Raw genomic sequence first — 9,784 nt, forward strand, 5'->3', positions numbered from 1 at the left:
CTTTCTCCAGTGTGAATTCTTATGTGATCACTAAAATGCCATTTTTTATTGAAGGTCTTTCCACACTGATCACAGCTGTAAGGTTTTTCTCCAGTGTGAATTCTTATGTGATTATTAAGCATATATTTATATGTGAAGGTCTTTCCACACTGAGGGCACGTAAAAGCATCTTTGACTTTTGCCTTTTGCTTGTTGTTTCTTTTAGGGGAAAAATTCCTCACAGTAATCGAGCAGCTCAGAGATTCTTCCTTGGGTATCAAATGATGAGGTTTCTCCTCCATTTCATTGAGTTGTGAAATTTCCTGCTTTACCGCTTTCTGATCTAAAATGAACAGAGAAAATCATTATGAAGAATTTGACAGCACTTCTGCAACTATAATTGTGTTTGTGTCTTTGTCATTACTGGTTAAACATTAGAGGCAGATAAATAAATCAAATCACCTTGATCAGTTTGTTCTCTTGCATTTGTGATTTCTTCTTTTGGCTCCATCAGGTCTGAAATGAACAGAGAAAATCATTATGACAGTAAAAACATAACACCAATCATCTTTGAAACTGCTATTGTAGTTTTCCTGTCTTTTATGTCAATAGTGGCCAACATTTATTATTTATGACATTGTGTAGTAAAGTTTTTTTTAGTTTAGACTGGAGTGAGGTGAAACCAGAACAAAGCACAAGTTAGCTTCTAATTTAATTTAGTTTTATATTGTAAAGTTGTTATTGGTATGATTATATACCAAGCTTAGTGTAATAATCAGGTCTTAGAAAAATGGATATCCTATAAAGCAATAAAAGTGAATAAGGGGCCAGTCACACCAAAAGCGTTTATGGCAGTTGCAGGCGCCTTTTTTGAATGATATTCTATGGGCAGGGCGCATTTGCGCGCTGTTTATTCGCGCCGAGCGCCTTGCGGTTTTTTGCCGCCTGCCGCGCACGCGTTTTTGAAGGAGCGCTGAGAGCGGAGAAGCCCCCGAAGTCATTCGTGTCTTTCCATTGTCCAATCGAATGAGGGGAGAGGCGGGCCTTACGTTGTGGTGAGGAAAGTTTACAGTTGCTTTGAAGAACCGGACACCACTCGCTCACTCTCTCCTGTGTGTTTGTGCACCTCTCATCCTTAAACAAGGTCAGAGCAAGCGTCCTCTTTTTAAAGTTTCTGCTGATATGACAGTTAATAGCAAAAGAGCGCTCACGCTTCAATATTTGATTGACAAGACAGCTGACTCGGTGGTTGCTTAGCAATATGAAAAGCTGCGTCGCACTGCTCTTTTTTTTATTAAAGGCAGTGCGTCGCGCCTTGCGTTTGCAAGCGTTTAAAGCGCTTTTGGTGTGACTGCAGCCTAAGGCTGAGCGCTCTTTTGCTGTTACTTGTCATATCAGCAGAAACTTTAAAAAGAGGACGCTTGCTCTGACCTTGTTTGAGGGTGAGAGGTGCACAAACACACAGGAGAGAGTGAGCGAGTGGTGTCCGGTTCTTCAAAGCAACTGTAAACTTCCCTCACCACAACGTAAGGCCCGCCTCTCCCCTCATTCGATTGGACAATGGAAAGACACGAATGACGTCGGGCGCTTCTCCGCTCTCAGCGCTCCTTCAAAAACGCTTGCGCGGCAGGCGGCAAAAAACCGCAAGGCGCTCGGCGCGCATAAACAGCGCGCAAATGCGCCCTGCCCATAGAATATCATTCAAAAAAGGCGCCTGCAACTGCCATAAACACTTTTGGTGTGACTGGCCCCTAAAAAAAAACACACTTTTTTGCTAAGAGGGCAAGAACTCAGGTGAAAAAGTAGTACACTTCCATAGTGTACTTAAAGTGCTTTATTTTCGCACACTAATTTTGTACTTAATATACTAAAAATGTATCTTTAGTACTTCTTAAGATGATCTTAAGATTATCTAAGTGTACTCCACTGTGCTATTTCGAGACACCAGGAATATGAACTAAAATGTACTTTTAACATACTATCTCTGTAATAAAAAATGTATTTAGTTAACACTTGTATTAAACTTGAACTTAACTTTTATACAAAGATTGGTTCAAATTAAATGGTACTGAAATAAATTTTTAGCATATTTTAGTTCATATTTATGGTGTCTCAAAAATAGCACAGTGAAGTACACTTAGATGTTCTTACGATTATCTCAAGAAGTACTAAAGCCTAACCCTAACCCTAACCAAAGACCAATTTTGTCCCAGGAAAAAACTGTGAATACCTGAATAAATCAAATCACCTTCATCTGCTTCTGTGTCCTCTTGTTTCACTTCTACCCCACAGTCCAGCAGATTCACTGATGTCTTCTGGTCTTCATTACAGACAGAAACCAGAAGATCTGTAGATGTTTGATCAGTAAAGCCACAGAGAGAGACACCAGATACATCCTGGAAATAACATTAAAACAAACAGTTGTGATGATGTACTTTCACTATAGGATCAACACTAAACACACAAACCTCAAGCATGATGACAAAGAGTGTTTAAGTGTTTTAATTTATACAAACCTTTGTGTTGAGTTCATCTCTCTGTCTGAGCTTTGACTCCAGTAACGCCACCTCTTTCTTCAGCTGAGAGATTTCTGTCATCAAATCATCAATATCCAGCATGGACAGATCAGTTCCTACTGATTTACAGCACATCACATCCATCTGATCTCTCATGATGAACATCTGAACACAAACACATCACCATTATAATATTCACACAAAAACATTATTTCAATTAACAAAGCTTTATTAAATCAAGAAACAAAACATTCCTGACTACAAAAACAACTCCAAAAACAAGGTATATGGTAAAAAAAAACTGTTAACAGCAAAAAAGAATAAAACTTCGTTCACACAAATAAAACACACACATTATTCACACACAAATAAAAAGCAAAAACATCACAACACTTACTACTGCTCGAACTGTGCACTTCTCTTCTTCTTCTTCTTCTGTTGTTTTATGTAACACGCGGTGAGTTTGCGCCATCTGCTGGACGGGAGGATGACGCAACAGCTGCTTAACAACAGTCATTCACCATAGTTACACACATACAGTTGTGTTCAAAATAATAGCAGTGTACTAATAAAAGTGAATAAAGCAGAAAAAACAGAGTTTATTTCCATTTTTCAAATGTATTGAAAACATAACACATACACATTAAATTACAAATCAAAGCATTAACACAGTTTACAAGTCTGTATTGTTCTTTTAAAGGGAAGCAAATAAAATGAATATTAATATGTTAAAAAAAGCAGTGTTAACATTTTTCTCCGTAGAAACTTATAAACTGAAATAATTTATTGAGATTTAACTTCAATTCAAACTATTTAATTATTTATATTTAGTTGCATGACCATTGTTGTTGATATCTGCTGCATATCTGTCTCAAATCAACTTAACCAACTTCTGGCACCAGAAACAGATATTTTAGCCCAAGATCCACAGTTCCTGTTACTTTTTAGGCTTTGTGTCAGAAACTGCATTTTAAATGTCACCCCACAAGTTTTCAATGGGGTAAAGATCATGGGATTGAGCTGGACACTCCATAATAACCTCAATCCTTTTTGTCTGGAACCAAGATTTTGCCCTCTTGCTTGTGTATTTGGGGTTGTTGTCTTGTTGAAACATCCATTTTAGGGGCATTTCCTCTTCAGCCAAGGGCAACATAATCTTATCAAGTATTCTGATGTATTTAAACTGTAAGCGGAAAACATAAAGTATATATACTTCCTTCCGTTTTTTGAGCTGGTGCTTTATGGGGGCTTCTTGCAAACAGCTTAGCTTCAATCAGATGCCTTCTGACTGTCACTGTACTTACAGATCATTTTAGATAATTTTTTATCTTTGTAAAGGGGATGAAAGGCTGAAGCTTTGCCATCCTGACTATTCTTCAATCTGTATTAACCATATTGCTTGTTTTCTTCCATGTGTTTTGGGTTTTTGTTGCCATTTTAAAGCATTTGAGATCATTTAACTGAGCATCCTAAACTTTACTGCATTTCTTTATATGTTTCCCCCTCTCAAATCAACGTTTTAATCAAATTTGGTTGTTCCTCTACGGTCGATTTTACTTGGAAATTCAGCAGCAGATATATTTTATAACAATTTGTGAAATATTTGCTTTCACTCTTTCCTAATAAAGGACAAAAAGGAGATGTGGGTTCTTTTCACAGAATGAACTCATTTTCCAGTTAAACTTCACACTAATATTATTTTGATGAAGCCACTTTTAATAAATGATTATATAACTCAAAAAGGGTCTAGAACAGGGGTTCTCAAAGTCCGGACTCCGGTCCGGATCCGAAGGGAACTTGTTCCGGACCCGCGTACACTTCATATTGCAAGTGCATTAATTTCTATGTGATTGATCAAATGTGTGCATTTGCTTCTTTAATAATTCATTTTAAACTTGTAAACCATTAGTTTAGTTTTCATCTTTTTCGATTTAAGAGTATTCCTGGTCTGAAAATAAAACGAGTTATTTAAACATTTCCTGTGAGACGCGCTGTAGCCATCACACCCAGATATTATGCACAGCTAGTTCATGTACTACAGCTTTTGATCAGTAAGTCCTTATCAATCTGAAATCACTGTTTGTTTGAGTCATTTAAAACACGCATTTGAAAAAGCAACACTCGTCAAACATAATCATTATACAAATTCTTTATTATCATGAAAATACCTGAAAAGGTTTAAAGAACAGCAATATAAACATATCCTTAAGACATTTCCTGGAGCTGCGTCATAGATATATACACTAGATGTCGCCTTGGGGTTCTAAGCATGCGTCAAAACTGCCGCCATCTTGGAACAGGGGTCTTGTCATAGGAAGTAGCTAGGTAAAACTGGTAAAATTCATGGCCGGTGCCAGACTTTTGTGCTGCGTATTGATGTTAGACCTACTAGCACTATGCATTATAATTAGAAAAAGTAGATTTTCATAATATCAAAACTTTTATTTTTTTCTGGAATCAATGCTAAATAAATGTCTGACTGTTGCAACGAACCAAAAGAAAACCAAGAAAATCGCATTCATGACGATTTATGGTGATTTTATTTCCGTTACACCATTGCCTACAATGACGCTGATGCAGGGTTCCCCTGTTTCAAGATGGCGGCTCTATTTGACGCATTCGGTCCAATGAACTGCTGTAGACAAGGTGACATCTAGTGTAAATATCTATGGAGCTGCCTGTGTATTGTTCTTCATCTGCAGCGAATATTGAGTTTCTGCACGAGAGCGCCCTCTGGCGTTTGGATGTAGCGGCATTTCAACGTAATTCATTGATGGTCTGTCTAAAGTAACAAGCAAAGCAAGCATCATCGGCCAAGTTATGAGTGCACCCCTAATTTAGGTCAGTGTCTCCGTCTACCAACCACACCTACTTTGCCACGGTTTGTGCATCTGATGGAAAACAAACTGTGCCATTTCTCATATTATGTTGCTCTGCAATTTGCACCTGTTTACTTTTGGCATACTTCACGTGTTTCATGTTTATTTTTTTTTTACTTCAAATGTAAAATAAACTTGTTAATATCCCTACTGAAAAATCCAGCTAAGACCAGCATAAGTTGGTAAGCTGGTTTAAGCTTGTCTCCCAGCTTTGCTTTAGCTGGTTTTGCTGGTGTAGCAAGCTGTTCTAGCTGTGTTTTGGTCACTTTTCAGCTGGACTTAGCTGGTCAGGATGGAAGACTAGCTGATCCACCAGCTTTGCCATGCAGGGAGGACCAGCTTAAACCAGCTACTGCAACCTTATCCCAGCTAAAACCAGCTACCAGCTTATGCTGGTCTTAGATAAATTTTTCAGTAGGGATTTGTTTTGATTTGTTGTATAAACAAATTATTTACATAAAATTATTACCATGCTTGACAATTTTTGTAATAACCAGTTTTTCCAGACCTATGAAAATTATGAGAATTCAGATTTGGACCTTTGAATGTAAACTTTGAGAACCTCCAGTCTATAACCACCCTGATGTGTTTTCTAACAAAAATTTAATTTCTATCAGACTCTTAATGGATTCTGCCAACAAACTGGTATTTCTGAATGGCCTGAGACTGGGATTAAGCGTATTTAAAGCAAAACTACTTGATGAATGTATAATACATGCCAAAAGCATTCGGTTAATATTATCATCTCATTTTTGACCGAGGTTGCGTTCAGTGGTTTTTGCATCTGAACTTTTCAAATACGAAAATTACCGTAGTAGGGGTATTTTAAGGCCTTTGTTTGGTGTGAATCCTCATGTGTCTATTGAGATCAATCTTACGACTGAAGCTCTTTTCACATTGGTCACAGCTGTGAGGTTTTTCTCCAGTGTGAATTCTCGTGTGTTCATTAAGGTGGGCTTTATTCCTGAAGCTCTTTCCACACTGATCACATCTGTAAGGCCTTTTTCCAGTGTGAATACTCAAGTGCCTGTTGAGATCACTCTTACGACCATAACTCTTTCCACACTGATCACAGCTGTAAGGTTTTTCTCCAGTGTGAATTCTTATGTGATTATTAAGCATATATTTATATGTGAAGGTCTTTCCACACTGAGGGCACGTAAAAGCATCTTTGACTTTTGCCTTTTGCTTGTTGTTTCTTTTAGGGGAAAAATTCCTCACAGTTATCGAGCAGCTCAGAGATTCTTCCTTGGGTATCAAATTATGAGGTTTCTCCTCCATTTCATTGAGTTGTGAAATTTCCTGCTTTACCGCTTTCTGATCTAAAATGAACAGAGAAAATCATTATGAAGAATTTGACAGCACTTCTGCAACTATAATTGTGTTTGTGTCTTTGTCATTACTGGTTAAACATTAGAGGCAGATAAATAAATCAAATCACCTTGATCTGTCGGTTCTCTTGCATTTGTGATTTCTTCTTTTGGCTCCGTCAGGTCTGAAATGAACAGAGAAAATCATTATGAACAATATGACAGTAAAAACATAACACCAATCATCTTTGAAACTGCTATTGTAGTTTTCCTGTCTTTTATGTCAATAGTGGCCAACATTTATTATTTATGACATTGTGTAGTAAAGTTTTTTTTAGTTTAGACTGGAGTGAGGTGAAACCAGAACAAAGCACAAGTTAGCTTCTAATTTAATTTAGTTTTATATTGTAAAGTTGTTATTGGTATAATTATATACCAAGCTTAGTGTAATAATCAGGTCTTAGAAAAATGGATATCCTATAAAGCAATAAAAGTGAATAAGGGGCCAGTCACACCAAAAGCGTTTATGGCAGTTGCAGGCGCCTTTTTTGAATGATATTCTATGGGCAGGGCGCATTTGCGCGCTGTTTATGCGCGCCGAGCGCCTTGCGGTTTTTTGCCGCCTGCCGCGCACGCGTTTTTGAAGGAGCGCTGAGAGCGGAGAAGCCCCCGAAGTCATTCGTGTCTTTCCATTGTCCAATCGAATGAGGGGAGAGGTGGGCCTTACGTTGTGGTGAGGAAAGTTTACAGTTGCTTTGAAGAACCGGACACCACTCGCTCACTCTCTCCTGTGTGTTTGTGCACCTCTCATCCTTAAACAAGGTCAGAGCAAGCGTCCTCTTTTTAAAGTTTCTGCTGATATGACAGTTAATAGCAAAAGAGCGCTCACGCTTCAATATTTGATTGACAAGACAGCTGACTCGGTGGTTGCTTAGCAATATGAAAAGCTGCGTCGCACTGCTCTTTTTTTTATTAAAGGCAGTGCGTCGCGCCTTGCGTTTGCAAGCGTTTAAAGCGCTTTTGGTGTGACTGCAGCCTAAGGCTGAGCGCTCTTTTGCTGTTACTTGTCATATCAGCAGAAACTTTAAAAAGAGGACGCTTGCTCTGACCTTGTTTGAGGGTGAGAGGTGCACAAACACACAGGAGAGAGTGAGCGAGTGGTGTCCGGTTCTTCAAAGCAACTGTAAACTTCCCTCACCACAACGTAAGGCCCGCCTCTCCCCTCATTCGATTGGACAATGGAAAGACACGAATGACGTCGGGCGCTTCTCCGCTCTCAGCGCTCTTCAAAAACGCTTGCGCGGCAGGCGGCAAAAAACCGCAAGGCGCTCGGCGCGCATAAACAGCGCGCAAATGCGCCCTGCCCATAGAATATCATTCAAAAAAGGCGCCTGCAACTGCCATAAACGCTTTTGGTGTGACTGGCCCCTAAAAAAACCACACTTTTTTGCTAAGAGGGCAAGAACTCAGGTGAAAAAGTAGTACACTTCCATAGTGTACTTAAAGTGCTTTATTTTCGCACACTAATTTTGTACTTAATATACTAAAAATGTATCTTTAGTACTTCTTAAGATGATCTTAAGATTATCTAAGTGTACTCCACTGTGCTATTTCGAGACACCATGAATATGAACTAAAATGTACTTTTAACATACTATCTCTGTAATAAAAAATGTATTTAGTTAACACTTGTATTAAACTTGAACTCAACTTTTATACAAAGATTGGTTCAAGTTTAATGGTACTGAAATACATTTTTAGCATATTTTAGTTCATATTTATGGTGTCTCAAAAATAGCACAGTGAAGTACACTTAGATGTTCTTAAGATTATCTCAAGAAGTACTAAAGATGAATTTCAGTTCATTAAGTACAAAATTAGTTTGCGAAAATAAAGTACTTTAAGTACACTATGGAAGTGTACTACTTTTTCACCTGGGAAATGATGGCGGCGAGAGTGACAAGTAATAAATAATATCTGTGTCTGATAAATGCATAGCCTTTATATATAGCATGGAGGAGGTTATAACATTTTTAACCATACTTTGTGTTTAAGTGACATTTTTAAATATTAAATACATTTTATGAACATTATGTTTACATAGGTGAGGCACTTTTTAATGTGTGAGTGTATGAACATGTTCATCAAGCACCACCAAAGACCAATTTTGTCCTAGGAAAAAACTGTACAAATCTAAATAAATCAAATCACCTTCATCTGCTTCGGTGTCTTCTTGTTTCACTTCTATCCCACAGTCCAGCAGATTCACTGATGTCTTCTGGTCTTCATTACAGACAGAAACCAGAAGATCTGTAGATGTTTGATCAGTAAAGCCACAGAGAGAGACACCAGATACATCCTGGAAATAACATTAAAACAAACAGTTGTGATGATGTACTTTCACTATAAGATCAACACTGAACACACAAACCTCAATCATGATGACAAAGAGTGTTGAAGTGTTTTAATTTATACAAACCTTTGTGTTGAGTTCATCTCTCTGTCTGAGCTTTGACTCCAGTAACGCCACCTCTTTCTTCAGCTGAGAGATTTCTGTCATCAAATCATCAATATTCAGCATGGACAGATCAGTTCCTACTGATTTACAGCACATCACATCCATCTGATCTCTCATAATGAACATCTAAACACAAACACATCACCATTATAATATTCACACAAAAACATTATTTCAATTAACAAAGCTTTGTTAAATCAAGAAACAAAACATTCCTGACTACAAAAACAACTCCAAAAACAAGGTATATGGTAAAAAAAACTGTTAACAGCAAAAAAGAATAAAACTTCGTTCACACAAATAAAACACACACATTATTCACACACAAATAAAAAGCAAAAACAACACAACACTTACTACTGCTCGAACTGTGCGCTTCTCTTCTTCTTCTTCTTCTGCTGTTTTATGTAACACGCGGTGAGTTTGCGCCATCTGCTGGACGGGAGGATGACGCAACAGCTGCTTAACAACAGTCATTCACCATAGTTACACACATACAGTTGTGTTCAAAATAATAGCAGTGTTCTAATAAAAGTGAATAAAGCAGAAAAAACAGAGTTTATTTCCATTTTTCAAATGTAT

This window comes from Paramisgurnus dabryanus, chromosome 21 (assembly GCF_030506205.2).
Source record: "Paramisgurnus dabryanus chromosome 21, PD_genome_1.1, whole genome shotgun sequence".
Classification (NCBI taxonomy): Eukaryota; Metazoa; Chordata; class Actinopteri; order Cypriniformes; family Cobitidae; genus Paramisgurnus; species Paramisgurnus dabryanus.